We start from the raw sequence: 15,372 nt of genomic DNA, 5'->3' as shown, positions 1-15,372 counted from the left end.
AAAGTTCCTAATTGATGTTTATACACAATTATAATTATCATCTGAAAAGGCTGGTGTTGTTCCAGACAAATCTGGGAGAAGAAAGGCCTGAAGAGGTCCATGTCCTTGGCGTTTTGATATCACCAGTGTCTTGCACCGGGCCTAACACAAGGTAGAAGTCTGCTGAATACTTGTGAATAAAGAATGAATGAGCGAGTGGAAGGGCTGATACTCCCATTCCATAAAGGGCCATGTCTACACATTACTAAATTGGCCTAGACAGGAAACAAATTTTAAAAGTTTAAATGTTTAAATTCAATTCAATGAGTTTTAAAACTAATCCATCTCAGCGAGTCCTCGAAATTTTTTCAGGAAGGGGTGGAAGGAGCCAGGGGCACTGCCCAGCTTAACGACGACACTACCTGGCTGCTCAGCTTCCAGCGAGAAGTCTGCCCCTGGGAAGGACCAGAGGGTTTCCTTCATCTCTCAGAATCCTGACAGCCACCTTTAAAAGAAAGGTCGGTTTAAAAAAAGAAAGCAGGGGGGAAATGAGAGAGGAGGGAAGGAAACAAGACAAAACGGAGAAAGGAAAAAAAAACACCCGAAGACGGAGAAGAGAAAGGCCTCCTGGTTTTAGACACGCTGCCCGAGCCCTCGGGAGACACGCTGTCCTGCCGGCCGCCTCCGGCCACAGTTCAGCCGCCGGACAAAGAGCAGCGGCTCCTTCCAGGAATGACGGGGGGTGAAATCTTGTCCCAGGCGGAAAGGAAAATGCTTTCTCATACTGGAAAATAGATATTCACAGAAATGGCACCAACTCTCTCCAAACGGGAAGAGCAAGGTATCAGGAACTGTGACCTGGCATAAAACCCCGAGCACAGCTTATTCCACGTGCTGATGTTCTCTCGCACCTTTGCCAGTCCTCTGAGCGCTGCTCAGGTGCTGCTTCCCCGGGAAGCCCTCCTGACTCTACAGCCTGCACGGGGCCCTGTGTTTATGCTCTAGGAGCATCTGGTACCTTCCACCAGAGCGGGTACCTAGGTTGTAATTAGGGAATCATTTGGATAATGAATTGTTTAATATTGTCTGCCTGTTCACCCTGAAATCACCCACACTTGCACATGCCTGGCATGAAATAGATAAGCGAATATATACATGCACAGGTGATCCTCATTATTTGTGAATTTGCCAACTGGCTAAAATTTATTTGCAACCTCAAAATCAATACTCGTGGCACTTTGCAGCTATTTGTGAACATGTGCAATCATAAAAAACGTGTTGCCGGACACACACATTGCCTACTGCGGTTGAAAAAGGTGACACTCTGCCTTCTTGTCCCAGCTCTCATACTGTAAGCAGCGTCTTTTCTGTGGTTTATTTAGCACCATGTCTTTCTGGTGCTTTCTGTTGGTGATTTTGCTCTGTAAAAGGCCCTCAAGGGTCATGCTGAAGTGCCACCTGATGTTTCCAAGTGTGGAAAGCTCTGACGTGCCTTTAGGAGAAAATGTAAGTGTCTGAGAAGCTTCCTTCAGGCACGAGTTATAGTGCTGTTGGCCACCAGTTCAGCGTTAATGAATCAACAATATATATTAAATAAGGGGTCTTTAAAAAAACAAACATAAAGCAAAGTTATATATTGCTCAGTTAACTAAAATATTTATGGCCAGAGGCTCCCAGGAACCTAACCCTGGGTTTCCCCTAAGAGCAATGGTTTAGAGCTGGCTAATTCCATGTCTGTGACGACTCTATAGAACGTACCACTGTGAGAACTGAGAACCAGAGGCGTGTATATTAAACATAGATGCATATATTTGCTAGGTTTGTGTGTATATGCATATGTGTACATGTCTAGTAGTTCTTAACAATTTTAGAGTCATCAAACTTGTTTTAAAAGCTAGAAAGACATGGATGCTGGGGGTGAGGGGCAGTGTGAGGGGAGGAATTCACATATCTAGAGCCCTATGTGCACAAGTCCTGGGTAGGGGGTGGTGTTGGTGTTCACATCATAGTCTAAGGGAATGCTCTCACCTCAAAGAGTAGCTCCATGTGGCGGCACTTCATATAAATACGCACATACACACACATCTGCACATGACCCTGGGCACACATGGCCTCCTATCATGTACCCCAGGTAAAAACCTGACACATGGAAACATCAATATGAAGAAAGACAGAGACTAGAAGAGACAGAAAAATAAATATATATCATGTATGGCACACTGAATTTTATTTCAACTTCTTTACAATTATTAAAATTTAAATTACTTGCATTCTACCCACTAATAGCAAACAGCAGTCAATTCCAAATTACATGTATCCCCAGAAGAAAGATAACTTGACGTGAAGCACTGACTTAAGACATTCCCTATGGTGAACTAAACAAGGCAAAAACCAAAACGCTGAATAAAATACATATACGAATACAAGAATATTGGTGTTAGCCTGCTCCGCTCCTTTGGTGGGCAGTGATGTAAATTTAAGCTTCTCTGACATCTAGGCTGTTTACAGGCAGTAGCTACTGAGCACCTGACTCTGATACTTTGAACACCAGACATTATTTCTTAGTAAACCTTCTAATTAGATATGTTTAGAAAGAAAATAGAAAGAAAAAACCATCCCAGTAAGTGGTTCTGTGGAAATTCTGCTAGCAACAAGAACAATTATACCATTAATCATTCCATGCTGGCTGACAACTGTACAATTTGGAGTGACTTACACAGCCCAGAGTACCACAGGTAGGTGCTGGGGCACCAGGAAACCACTTCACAGTTTTCCCAGAAGTGTGCAGTCAAAAAGGTCACTTGCGGTAAAAAGATCCTCTGGATTAGTCTTTTAAATCAATGCATGAATTAAAGATAATTTACATATAAATAGGCTAATAGTCTGGCTTTGAAATTAAATGAATTTTCAAAAGATTTAAGTAACTGCAGAAAAGGTCAGATAGGTATTAAGTGCACATAATGTGATTTTTGAAAACTACTTGTCTTGTTGGTTTACTCATATTTTGTATTCATTGTCAGCATTGCTCTAAAAACTGTGAGCTTAACTAGCAACGCACCCAAGACAAAGAGAGTGAGAACAAACCTATTTTTCCAAATTAGTATTTGGAAAGACGGTTCTAGAATCTGGACATGAAAATAGTCAAAATTAACTTTGCCCACATATTAACACATATTACACTCAAATATATCACAACATATTCTAAATAAGCCTGGCATCGTTCCAGTGAAAGTTACGTTGGTGTTTAGCCTCACTGGTAAATTATAGCTCTTCCAAAACACGAAAGCTGTAGGTGGTCCCCTGTGTTATCAGATGGGGATCATGATCACAACCGCAAATCCCAATTTGCTCTTTGGAATATAAACCTAGAGTTTTTTCCAACTGTGACGAAGGGACAACCCCACCCCTCCCTCTTATAAACATCACTGTACCTTAAAAATGTTGGCCCAGGATAAACAGGTGGAGCACAAGGCATTTTTAGGACAGTGAAACTGTTCTGTGTGAAACTATAATGGTAGATACGTGACATTATGCATTTGCCAAAACACCTGCTACTGTGCAACACAGAGCAATCCTAATGTAAACTAGGATGTCAGTTAACAATAATGTTAACTAAGTTGTAACAAATGGTTCATCAACTATAACAAATGTACCAATACCAGGAGTTAATAAAAGGGAAATTATGGGCGAAGGGAGGGGGAGTATATGGAAACTCTGTACTTTCTGCTCAGCTTTTCTATAAACCTAAAGCTGTTCTACAAAATAAAGTCTATTTTTTAAATTGGTGAACCTAATGTAATAATACACCCAGAGACACTTTCTTTAGATAAATGGTTTACAAACTCTACTCAGAGGAGCCCTGTCAGCCCTAGGAAATGATTCACTGACCACTTGGTTTGGGGGTGTTTGGGGATGTTTGGGGAAAGGGAGCAGGAGAGGGTGGAGCAATGAACAGGAGGCTGCTCAAACTCGGTCTCCAGCTCCCACCCTGTTTCACGGGGGGCAACTGCCCTTTCACCTGTTGTACGCACTGTTCCCACATTGGAGTCCATTAAAGAAAGGGTTCCTCGGCTGAAGGGAAAAAAGGCGTGAAGACCGCTGGCACCAGCCCAACAAAATGCCTAGCTAATAATCCCATCCAGTGATACTCCGAGCCGCTGAATAAATAAGCATTTAACTCAGACGCCACACTTGACCATTGCTTCAGCCCGTGAGCGAGCTAAGCAGACGCTGAGGGGATTTCCTGGAAGTGGTCCAATGATCAGTCTACACCAACGGCACCCAGGATTGCACTAGTCTATGCAACAAGGTTTGGAGCCCATGAGGGAGACACAAGCAGAGCCCCAGCCCCCAAGAAGCTCATAGTTGCACAGGACAGATAAAACTAATGCTTACAACAAAATACGAGCACAATAGAAAACGTCTGAGGCACCCAGTACCCAACTGAATGAGCTAAGAACAGATTTCAGGTCTTCTGTGGAGTGTCGCCCCAGGAGATGGGCAGCCCTGAATGCTGGGAGGGGGGTACAGATGAGAGCACTCCATTGCCAGTTAAGCCCAGCTCCCTAAACCTCTGTCTCCCTTAAACAATGCAGAGTGAATGCAAACAGTCAACGGGTGATAGATAGTGTCCCTGTGAAAGGCACACAAAGAAGGGACAGGAGCAGGATGTAAGCCCTGCTTCTATTTTACCTTCAACTGCACACACGCCTCTTCTCCCCATCAGCACTCACTAAGGAGTCAGGTCCCAGGGTCTTGCAGATGGCAGGCTGGTTCCAAACAAAGGCCCCTGGGCCCAGAGGTTGAATGGCCTCTCTCAGGGGCTGCTGGGAGATGTCCTGACAGCAAAGGCAGAGGCTTCTGGTCAGGGTGGCTACTTCAGAAATAAACATCTTCAATGGGCTTTCTCCCTGTCCTACCCAGCGCTACACTAAAGAGAAAACACTCAGCTATTTATGACAGGTGCAGGGCTTTTTTCAAGCCTACATGTGTTAAGTTACGCTATAAATTACCCTGTTTGTGGGTGTGAGAATAAATATCCATGTATATAGATGTGTTCACACACACACACACACACACACTCACACACACAGTATGTTACAGTTAAAACCACGTTGTCGACAGCCACTCAAATCCAGAGAAATTTATGGTTCTAAATGCAGGCGCACATTCAGGATAAAGACAGGAGGGTTATAAATGCTTCGACAATTACCAGAATAAATAAAGTGCCTGAGGAGCATAAACATTTGCAGCACAGCCTGCAGGTTCACACCGATGGCCCCCAGACCTGTTGCAGATGAGAGGGAGATCAAACGTGATTAAAAATGCAAAGGTGCTGCACCCAAACGATATGCTTTATTTGACAATGAACCCTGGACACCAAGGCACCAGTGCAATCCACGATCAAAGTGCTTTTCAGTAATTTACTTGCCCACTGAGACACACTACGAAGGACCCGCAGAAAGGAGGCAGAGTTCTTTACAGCCATTAGCGATTCCATTTTGAGACTATCCTTCAATAACACGATTTTTTTTTTCCACTGAGAATTGATAGTTTGTGTTTTACCAAGATGAGACCCAGAAGTTGTTGGCAACATGCATAACACATTAGCTATTAGCATCAGGACCTTGGACTTGAAGTAGGTATGGAAAGTGAATGGCTGTGCTGAAGTTGGTGAGCAGGTGTTCTTATACTCAAACTAGAATAGCCGAGGCCGAAGTCAGGTTTTAAAAAATGAACAATGCTAGTGTCTGTAAGCCCAAGAAGGCCCAATGGAAGGAAGTCAGTCCTCATTTCCTTGTCTCAATATAATTTATATTCTTATTCTGCTGTATATCATTTGTTTTACATACATAGGTACACATATGTACATAGGATATTTAGAGATATTTTTTAGACCTATAAATTCAAAATAGAGCACAAATGTCTTAGGTCTCAGCTCAGATGCTAAGAGAGGATTCATGCTTTATTGAGTTCGTACGGAAGGGCTCCCAAGAGAAACTGCGGAGGGAGCGGCAGGAGGCAGGACAGGAGAAGGCAGGAAGCCGAGAAAGGGTAGGATTTGGCCTACAGTCCTCTGAAGGGAGTGTCCCCTCCTGGGCAAGGGACCTGGGCTTTCACACCAGTCACCAATCAACCATTGGCTGAGGGCTGCTCTTCCTGCTCACAGCAGGTGTACTGAGCCAATAACTCCAGGGGGCCCTGAGAGATGTGCCCGGGGCAGCCACTGTCAGGAAAGCTGGGGTGGGGCTCACAAGCTTGGTGAATGGTACCTTAGGGGAGCAGGGTGGTTCTCGCAACTGCTACTACAACAAAGCTACAAATGGCCCATATCTCCCTGCCATGGAATCGCCCGCTGCTTTTTTAAAATAAAGGTGAGGTGAGTGTAGAAGCTAATATTCTTTTAATAATATCATGAATTACATTTACTAACTTTTTAAATTTTCAAATAATAGAGTTTTGGCCTGTGGCAATGCGAAGCTAAATCTTAAAGACATTGTAACTATAACTGCAGGCTCTGTTTGATCCACTTGGAAGAACTAGAAAGGTTAGTATTTTTCAAAGCAATGTAAGTTTTATTATAAAAAGTCTTATTAGAAAGTTATCTGTCCCTAAAACATATAGGCTATCAGAAGGTCAGGTATAAAAAAAAGCAACTTTTCATACTGTTCTTCCACCTTTTACTTCTATCACAGGACGAGGTAATTAAAGAAAAACAAAGCCTCTTGATTTCCATCTCAGGAGAAACCGCTCGCCCTGCCCTCCAGCCAGGCCCCGGCTCTGACGGGAACCAGTGACATCCATTCCTTACTGTTTCAGGACAATGGCCTTTGCTGTGTTAGGTATTGAGGCCTCCACTAACTTACTGCTGTTCCCAGACCTGTAAACTGCGGTGGAATCATGAGTGCCCTATGTCCCTAGTGGTAAAAGAAGATCGCCCCCGTTTTAGCACCACCTGGGCATATATTCCAGTCTGTGTGTTTTAAATCTGTGCAGTGTTATGGGAGATCCTTGGCAGCTGAGGAAGTCTGGGTCTGGCAAAGGTGGATGGGAAAGGGTGGGACAAAGACCCTTTACCGGTGAGTGCTGGGAATCAGCAGGGAAACACCGTGTCGCTCCAGCTCTTCTCAAAAGGACACTGATGGCACAAAAGGGCCTAAGTCACAGAGGCTACCTTGGTTTGGGGAAGACAGAATAAAAACTAAAATGGTTGGGGGGGGAAATGGGCAAGAAACAAGAGTGATCCATAACTTAACAGAGGGCTTAATTTTTTTTCTTGTGTGTGTGTGTGTGTTTCTAATGCAGGAAATTGAGTAGGACACAAGTTATTTCTCATTTTTTTAGGTCAATGAGAAGTCATGCCTGGTGTTATGGGATGAAGTGTGCCATGTCCCTATCCTTGCCTAGAATTCTTATGTTGACGTCCTAACCCCCAGGACCTCAGAGTAGGACTGTATTTGGAGGTAAGGCCTTTAAAGAGGTGATTAAGTTGAAATGAGGTCATTTGGGTGGGCCCTAACCCAGTGACTGGTGTCCTTACCAGAAGAGAAGATTAGCACACAGACGTGTACATAGGGAAGACCATACGAGGACAGGGGAGAAGACAGCCACCTACAAGCCAAGGAGAAAGGCCTCAGAAGAAACCTTGATCTTGGGATCACCTTGATCTTGGGCAGCTGGCCTCCAGAATTGTGAGAAAATAATTTGTGTGGTTTAAGCCACCCAGTGATGAGCCCATAAATGAAACTGATTTATAGTTTTCTATTTTGTGGTGTCTTTGTCAGACGTTGGTACCTGCGTGATGCTTGCTTCATAAAAACACGTCAGCAGCTTTCCTTCTTTGTTTGTGCAATGGGTAATTTCATTCGTTTTTATAATTCTCTGACAATGTAGCAGATGTGCATATTATCAAATTCAAAAAGGCATACATTTCAAAGTCTCTGCCTCCCACCTGACTCCCAGCTACCTAGTTGCTTCCCCAGAGGCAATTACTGTTATCTGTTGCTTTTATACAGGGATGGGCCAAAGTAGGTTTACAGTTGTTTGTATGGAAAGACACATAGGTTCTGATCATTACAATAGCTTTATTTACTCTGTGTTTCGCAAACTCACAACTGTAAAGCTACATTTGCCCATCCCTGAATTCCTTCACAGCTATTACACATGTGCACACACGCATGTGTGCACACACACACACACACATTGATTCATAGAGACAGTGCTCTGCATCTTGCCTTTTCCCCACTACTGTGTTTTGGAGATTGTTCCACAGCCATAGACAGAACCTCGGCATCTATCTAACAGCTGCACAGTATTCCATTTTGCAGACATAAAATTAATCGCAACAGTTCTCATTTTAAATAGCATTATCATTACCTGCTCCCTAAACGTTCAAGTTCACTTGCTTCTGAAAGCATAAAGTCCTGGGGCTTTTTCGGATCTTTGATAATTTCTTAGTGTTTTTCAATATTATTCAAGTGTCTCTCTTTCTTCTTGGGTAAGCCCGGGTAATTTCTTTACCTGTGAAAACTCCATGCCACCAAGAATTTTAAGTTATATGCGAAACATTTTGCAAAGGTTCTCCTTTGATTCTTCTATTTTATTCCTTAGCCATGGCTCCTTTCCCCCTTTTCACTTGTAATTTTGTGTTTTTGTGCTCCTTACCATTTTTTTAATTGGGTAGTGAATGGGTTAGCTCATTTGTAGCACTGTTTTCAGGGAAACAGCACTTGAGTTTATTCATGATACTTATTAGATTTGCTTTTAAGTAAGAAAAGTTAATTTTTTAAATCCTCACCCAAGGATATGTTTATATAGATTTTTAGGAAGAGGAAGGGGGAGAACGAGAGGAGCATCAATGTGCGAGAGAAACATCGATCGGTTGCCTCCCATACGCACCCTAACTAGGCATCGAACCCGCAACCCAGGTATGTGCCCTAACCACGAATTAGCGTATGGGATGACGCTCCAACCAACTGGGCCACCCAGCCAGGGCAGAAAACTTAATTTTTTACTTTATTTGGTTCTTTCTTCATCCCTTCCACTTATTTTGCTGTTCTTTTAAGTCAGATGTTTAATTCCTTTAAGTTACGGACTAAATGTTCCTGTCACCCCCCAAATTCTTATGTTAAACCTAACCCCAAATGTGACAGTATTTGGAGGTGGGAACTTTGAGAGGTGACTGCTCATGACAGTGGAGCCTCCTGAGTGGGGCTAGTATCCTTCTAGGAGACCCCAGGGAGCTCCCTCCCCCCTTCCTCCACGTGAGGACACTGCAAGGTCACCGCTATGGACCAGGACACAGATGCTGAATCTGCTGGCACTTTGATCTTGGACTCCCAGCCTCCAGGGCTGTGAGAAGTAAATGTCTGCTGTTTATGCCACCCAGACTATGATATTCCGTTAGAGCAGCCCGAGTGGACTAAGACAGTTTATTTCTTTATTTTTTTGTTTTGTTATTTGGGTGTAAAGCTATACTTTTTCTGCTAAGCACAGCTTTAGCGGTAGCCCATAAGTTTACATGTTATATTTTCATTATCAATAACATCTAGATTTTTTTCGAGTTGGGTTTTGAACGTTCCTTTAAATTAATAGTTGTTTACCAAAGCATTTTAAAATGTCCAGATTGTAAGATTTGATAACTCATTTCGAGTTTATTGCATTGATATCAGATGACGACTTTCCTATTTCAACCTTCTTGAAATTCCCTGCAATTTCTTTGTAACCTATTAAGGACATGTATTGCAAATTTTCCAAAGTCCTATATACTCTATTATCAGGGCCTAATATCTAGTTCATCTTTATCAATTATTTTGTTCAGATTATATTTATCTACTTGATTTTCCATAGATTCAGAAGTTAAAATCCATCCTCATGTCCCCGTTTATTTCTCCTTGCATTTCTATAGTCTGCACATTGGGCATTGCATCACTGGGTCATTCTATGTATCCTGAACCCCACACTTTAGAGGGGCCTCCATGTGGCAAACACATCCTCACCAAAAATGATCAGAAAACATATCAGAGCCTCTGTTACTCAGGATTTGGTGGATTCTGTACAACCCAGTCAGTAACTTCCATTCTTGTGCCTAATGTCATCCACACCCTGGGAAAACACTTCTCTACCTTTCTTGACCAAGTCTGAGCGTCAGGAAGGGCTGTGGGTTGTGGGTCGTGCAACTGCAAAACCAGACAACACTGCTCTGTGGAGTGGGCAGTGCAAGGGCTTAAGTGAGGGACAGAGAAAATAATTTGTCAGATCCTTCCTCTCAAGCAGCATGAGAGCAACAGATTCTTGCATAAGAAAACTCAGTTCCCAGGACGCTGCTAATCTATTTCCCTTCACCAGAACCTTCTGGTGCCATTCCATAGTTTCGGATGTCTCACAAACTGCAGCAGCATTCACAGCTGTTGCACATAATGGCTTAGGCATATTTTCAATTTTAAATAACGCACACCCTCCTAAAATCAGTCATGTAGGTCACAACATCACTTGTATAAAATCAGATATCAGTTCTTTACATTGGCAAGCAGATAGATATTGAACAAAAAACGGGAAATCATTTTATCTTCATAAAAATATTTAATAAGATTTAATTAAAATAAAAAAATGAAAAAATGAAATCCAGCATTTTAATTGACTTAAAATTTTTATATTGGGTAATATATTCTGCATTTTGCCTTTTAATTCTTTTAAATTATTTTGAATTTTTATGAAAAAATAACTTATTTGAAAACATTCAAAAATAATTTTAATATCCCCAATTTTTGTAATTAATTTAAATGCTTAATGAAAATCTATTCCAATTGTACACACTGTGAGTACAAATGCAGTTTAATTTTTAATTCTTTAGATCAGGACTTAGCAAACTTTTTCTGTAAAGGACCAGAAAGTCAATATCGCTGCTGCAGCTCTCACCTCTCCCCTGTAGGACAGAAGGAACTACAGATAATGTCTGAAGAAGCGTGTGTGGCTAGATTCGACTCCAAGGCCTTAGATCATTACTGTGGATAGAAACAAATTATGTTTACAAAAGGCTGACTATAACACTGTAATTACTTTATGGAAATGAAAATTAACAAAATAACTTATTTGGAATAAATATGTAGTAATTTATTAATTATTTATTTTTCAAAATTCATCCAAATACTATACGCCTAATAATAGAACATGTGCAATAATTATCAAATTCAATGGTCTTTGATATTTTGCCAATTTTCAGTCACATAAAAATCATAGCTCCACCTATACTTTTAAATTTTGTTGTTAAAAAGTTATATTGTCACGATAGAAGGGTAAAAACCATGTCTTTAACAGTTTATTAGCTGGATTTATAACTTTCAAATATTTAGACAGATGGGGTATGACCTCCACTTGTACCCCTGCCGTGAGCCCCACAAACCTCAGCTGTAGGCCTGGGTGCAGCAATGGTCAAGAGACTACTCCCCACTGCCTTGAGTTACATGCTAGTAAATTCCATTTCACATCTGTTGACTCCCCCCACACCAGCGATCACCATTTTCACATGGACTACTGCAATAGCCTGTATATTGCCCTCCCCACATCTATTCTTGTCCCTCCCCCCAACCTATTTTCCACACAAGAGAGTCATTTTTTTTTACAAATATAAAATTTTCACTCTGTTTACTTTTTACAAGAATAGGATTAAAATATACATCTTGTCCCAAAACATTTTTTCCCAAGATTCATTTTTCATTGTTTTTTTAAAAATCTCTATGGCTCATTGACAGCATTACAGATGCCCCCACATTTTTACCCCCACTGCCTTCCTCCCCGGGCTCCCGTCCCACCCCAGGCCTGCACCACCCTACTGTCCCTGTCCCCGGGCAATGCATAGAAGCATATGAGTTCTGTGCTTAACCCCTTCCTCCTCCCCTCCCCGCTTCCCTCTGAGATTCGCAGTCTGACCCACGTTTCCATGCCTCTGGTTCTATGCTATTTGTCAGTTTATTTTGTTCATTAGATTCCACATATAAGTGAGATCATGTGATATTTGTCTGTCTCTGACTGGCTTATTTTAAATACATAAATTGGAAATGATCATTTCTGCCCTTAAAGCCCTTCAGTTGCTTTCCATTACATTCTATTTCCTTTGCATGACAGCACATTCAGGATACAGCCCTGCTCATTCCTACGTATCTGTGCACTCCCTTCCTTACCCGGGACTGTATAGGCACACTGGCCTTTTTTTGTACCTCTAATACACTGAGGTAGTTCTTGCCTCAGGACCTTTGCACATGCCATCACTTTGGCTGCCTTGCTCCTCCTCACACCGCCCCCCTTTGCAAGGCTGACTTCCTCCCACTCTTTAAAGCTCTGCTTAAACATCAGCTTCTCAGAGAAGACTTACTGGTCTACCTGATCTAACATATGGTATGTGACCCTTGTTATTTTCTGTCACTGCATTTCCTTCCAAACCTTAGGAAAAAACCTGTAATTATATGTGTTTAGCCGTTTACTTGTGTGTTTTCTATCCTGCAAATTCTTTGAGATCAGGGACAACTTCTATTTGGCTTATCACTCCCAGTGCCCACCATAATGCCTGGAAGTGGTAGTTATTGAAAAGACATTGTGGAACAAATGACTGCAAGCACATTCTGGTCATATCCAACCCCTTCAGCATGAAGTCCGCATTCCCTCGGGGATGGCAATGTCAGGGTCACTTGAACTAATGATTTTCAAGTGTACTCAGAGCCTTTACTCCTGCTGTCTCGCCAAACTAAATGTCCTCCTACCATCTCTCTGCCTTCCAAATGTTTCTCTCAAGAATTCAAGTACACTTCCTCCACCAAGTCTTTGTTGCCTTCTTTAGCCCCACATAATAGGTCTCTCAACTTCTACCCTTATTGTCTGAATCGCTCACTTTTGTATAATCTTACGGTGACTAATTCTTTCTAAGTGCTGTTAATAGGGCACTTAGCAGGGACCATGTGCACTTAATCCAGCAGGTGGCACAGAGTGAAGCCTCGAAACATCCTGACATCACTCACTGCAGCGGCCGGGTTCCTACCACTCCAACGCCTCACCCTGGAGAGGAGAGCTTAAGGCAGGCTGAGGAGCACACATTCTATTCTGGGAAAGGACCCCATGTAATAGGGTTAGGGAACTAGAGAGAGACAAGGAGGAAAAGTGTCTTAAATCAGGCTCCCTACAAGTAGAGGCTGAGATGGGCATTCTTGTTTGAGGGAGAGCCCTCAAGAGAAACCTGTGAAGACATGGGGGGGGGGCGGCTAGAGAAGAAACCAAGCAAATCTGTGCTTCAGCTGAAGCCTAGCCTCGCCACAGCCCCACAAGGCGCTCTGGAGTATGCATGCGCCGCAGAGTTGTCTCACCTGGACAGCTTCGAGTAGCTGTTGACTACGGATGTCCTTGGTCAAGAGTAGGGGAATCTTTTGGTTATTTCTGGGGAAAGTGGCTCCCCTTAGTGGAGGGTAATTCTCTTGAGAAGCATTCAGCTGGGAGACCCTAGCATCCAACACGCTAAGCAGCTGGGGCATGGGTGCGCTGACCCAGGAAAGTCAATCTTGGTGCGGCACCAACAGCATCCTCTATGGAGGGAAACCCCATATAAGGATGTGTCCTCAAGCTGACCACCACTGTGGGCAACTGGGGCTCAATCTTGCCGGGGCTCTCTGAGAAACCTGTGTGCTTCAGATGTATATGTAGATGTGCGTCAGAATTGCTGGAACACGACCCTGAGGAGGAGAGCACTTACTCATCGTTCCCTTCCCCCTCTAGGCAGGGGTTACTCCATGGCTTGTGACTCTGGCACTTCCAGGCTGCCAGGCCCCGCCAGGTGTCAGAGACACTCTAGGGCAGAAAGTGGGGCTGCCCAATGCAGCTTAGCAAGAGGCTTCAGGTCATAACTGCCCTAAGCTGGTTGCACAGCGATGGTCCAAGTAAAAAAAGTGAGATAAGAGAATATGAGGTGGGCCACAGAACTGTCCAATACATTAGTTTTCCTAGATCTTTGGAGAATATGGCTGATCTGTCCTGCTGTTGTGTAAATACCCTTCCAGGAATTTTCACGGAACTACAGCTGTCCTTTCCACTGCTCCTCTTCAGTTTTGGACTATCTGCCCGATATGCGTTTTCAGGACATGGGGCCTTACAGGTCAATACTGGGTAAAGGAATAATGATAATTAATTTATCAATCTCATGGCAGTAACTGGCTCTCTGTATTTTTCTTAGGGTCATTGGCATTGATGGTATTATTTCATTATTTGGTGATAATTATACATATGGAATGTTTCATTAAAAAATTTAAGTATTTTTATAATGAGAGCAAAGATGAACTCTAATAAGCTTGATATACTGGTGATGATTGTAAAGTGTGCATATTGCAAAGCAGTTCCCGAACACCATTTTTAATGGCAAACAGGGATTCCTTCCCCTGACAAATTAAGCAAAAATGATAGGTTCTCACAAAGAAACAAATCTGCAAGATAGCACATTTCCTTCAATTCACACAGTCATTAAGAAGTATTGTTCATGAGGGCTGAAAACATATAACATCCGACCTTCTTGTTTAGCAGAGTCCAGCAAGGACTCCCATGCACAGGTCTCATTGTCATTATGAAAGAATTTCTGCCAACAAGCTACAGTCAGCTTACTATCATTCAATCATGACGCTACTAGAAATAAGTTTGTGGTAATTGGCATATTCTAGACAACAGAGGACTGCAAATGGCTGCTGGAATCATTAATGATTTGTGCTGACTTTCATGGTAAAAAGGACAATATATTAGTTTACCAGATGCTGGATCAAGCCATGGGCCATTAATGGGAGGGTGTTCTGGGACTGTTTTCACAACAAACCCCAGCTGGTTTATTTTCAGCTCGCAGACATAATCACATGCAGCCCACACTGGATCCGCTACAAGGCTGTCAGATACATCACCGGCTAATTATCAGCTCTTCCCCTTAAAAGCAACACATTGTCCTGCCGAGACCCCAAATATTAAATGAGCATTTAAAGAAACTGCAAACTGCATTGATTGCCTTAAAAACTATTTAGAGTACTCAAGTGTTCAAAATGTCCTTCATTGTCAATTTTGCCTCAATGTTTGCAAAAAAATAAAAAACCACCACAAATTCCCGCAGTGCCAGGCAGGCTTTCAGGCAGCATCTCTTAGGTGTCAGTTTATTAGTAAAGTTAATATGCTGCGTTCAGAAGAACAGAGGCACTAGCATCAAGAAAGCAGGTAAAAACCCTGTCCTCCAGGAAACGCAGTGTGCGCTGCATTAGCAGGGCGACTCCTCACCCTCAGCAATCTGCCACCTAAGTACACCCCGTGAAAAACAGCTGCCATCTTTCCTGATCTTCAGAACAAATGCAAAGCTCACTTCAGTTCCTTTTCTGTCTCGCCTGT

General features: G+C 42.7%; 1 protein-coding gene across 4 annotated transcripts in view; it reads right to left on the bottom strand.

Moving 5' to 3' along the window:
• Positions 1 to 15,372, bottom strand: part of FHIT (fragile histidine triad diadenosine triphosphatase) — a 1,252,819-nt gene that overhangs the window by 863,647 nt on the left and 373,800 nt on the right. The window contains exon 1 of one of the 4 annotated variants that reach the window (XM_081159591.1): positions 4,672 to 4,911. The exons of the other annotated variants lie outside the window; for them this stretch is intronic. The gene's annotated coding sequence lies outside the window, so the exon portion shown is untranslated. Of the gene's footprint in view, positions 1 to 4,671; positions 4,912 to 15,372 lie in introns of those variants that run through there. 4 annotated transcript variants of the gene reach the window in all.

The sequence above is a fragment of the Miniopterus schreibersii genome, assembly GCF_964146895.1.
Source record: "Miniopterus schreibersii genome assembly, chromosome: 15".
Taxonomy (NCBI): Eukaryota; Metazoa; Chordata; class Mammalia; order Chiroptera; family Miniopteridae; genus Miniopterus; species Miniopterus schreibersii.
Note: the sequence above shows the minus strand (reverse complement) of the source record. Positions and strands in the feature narration are given on the sequence as shown.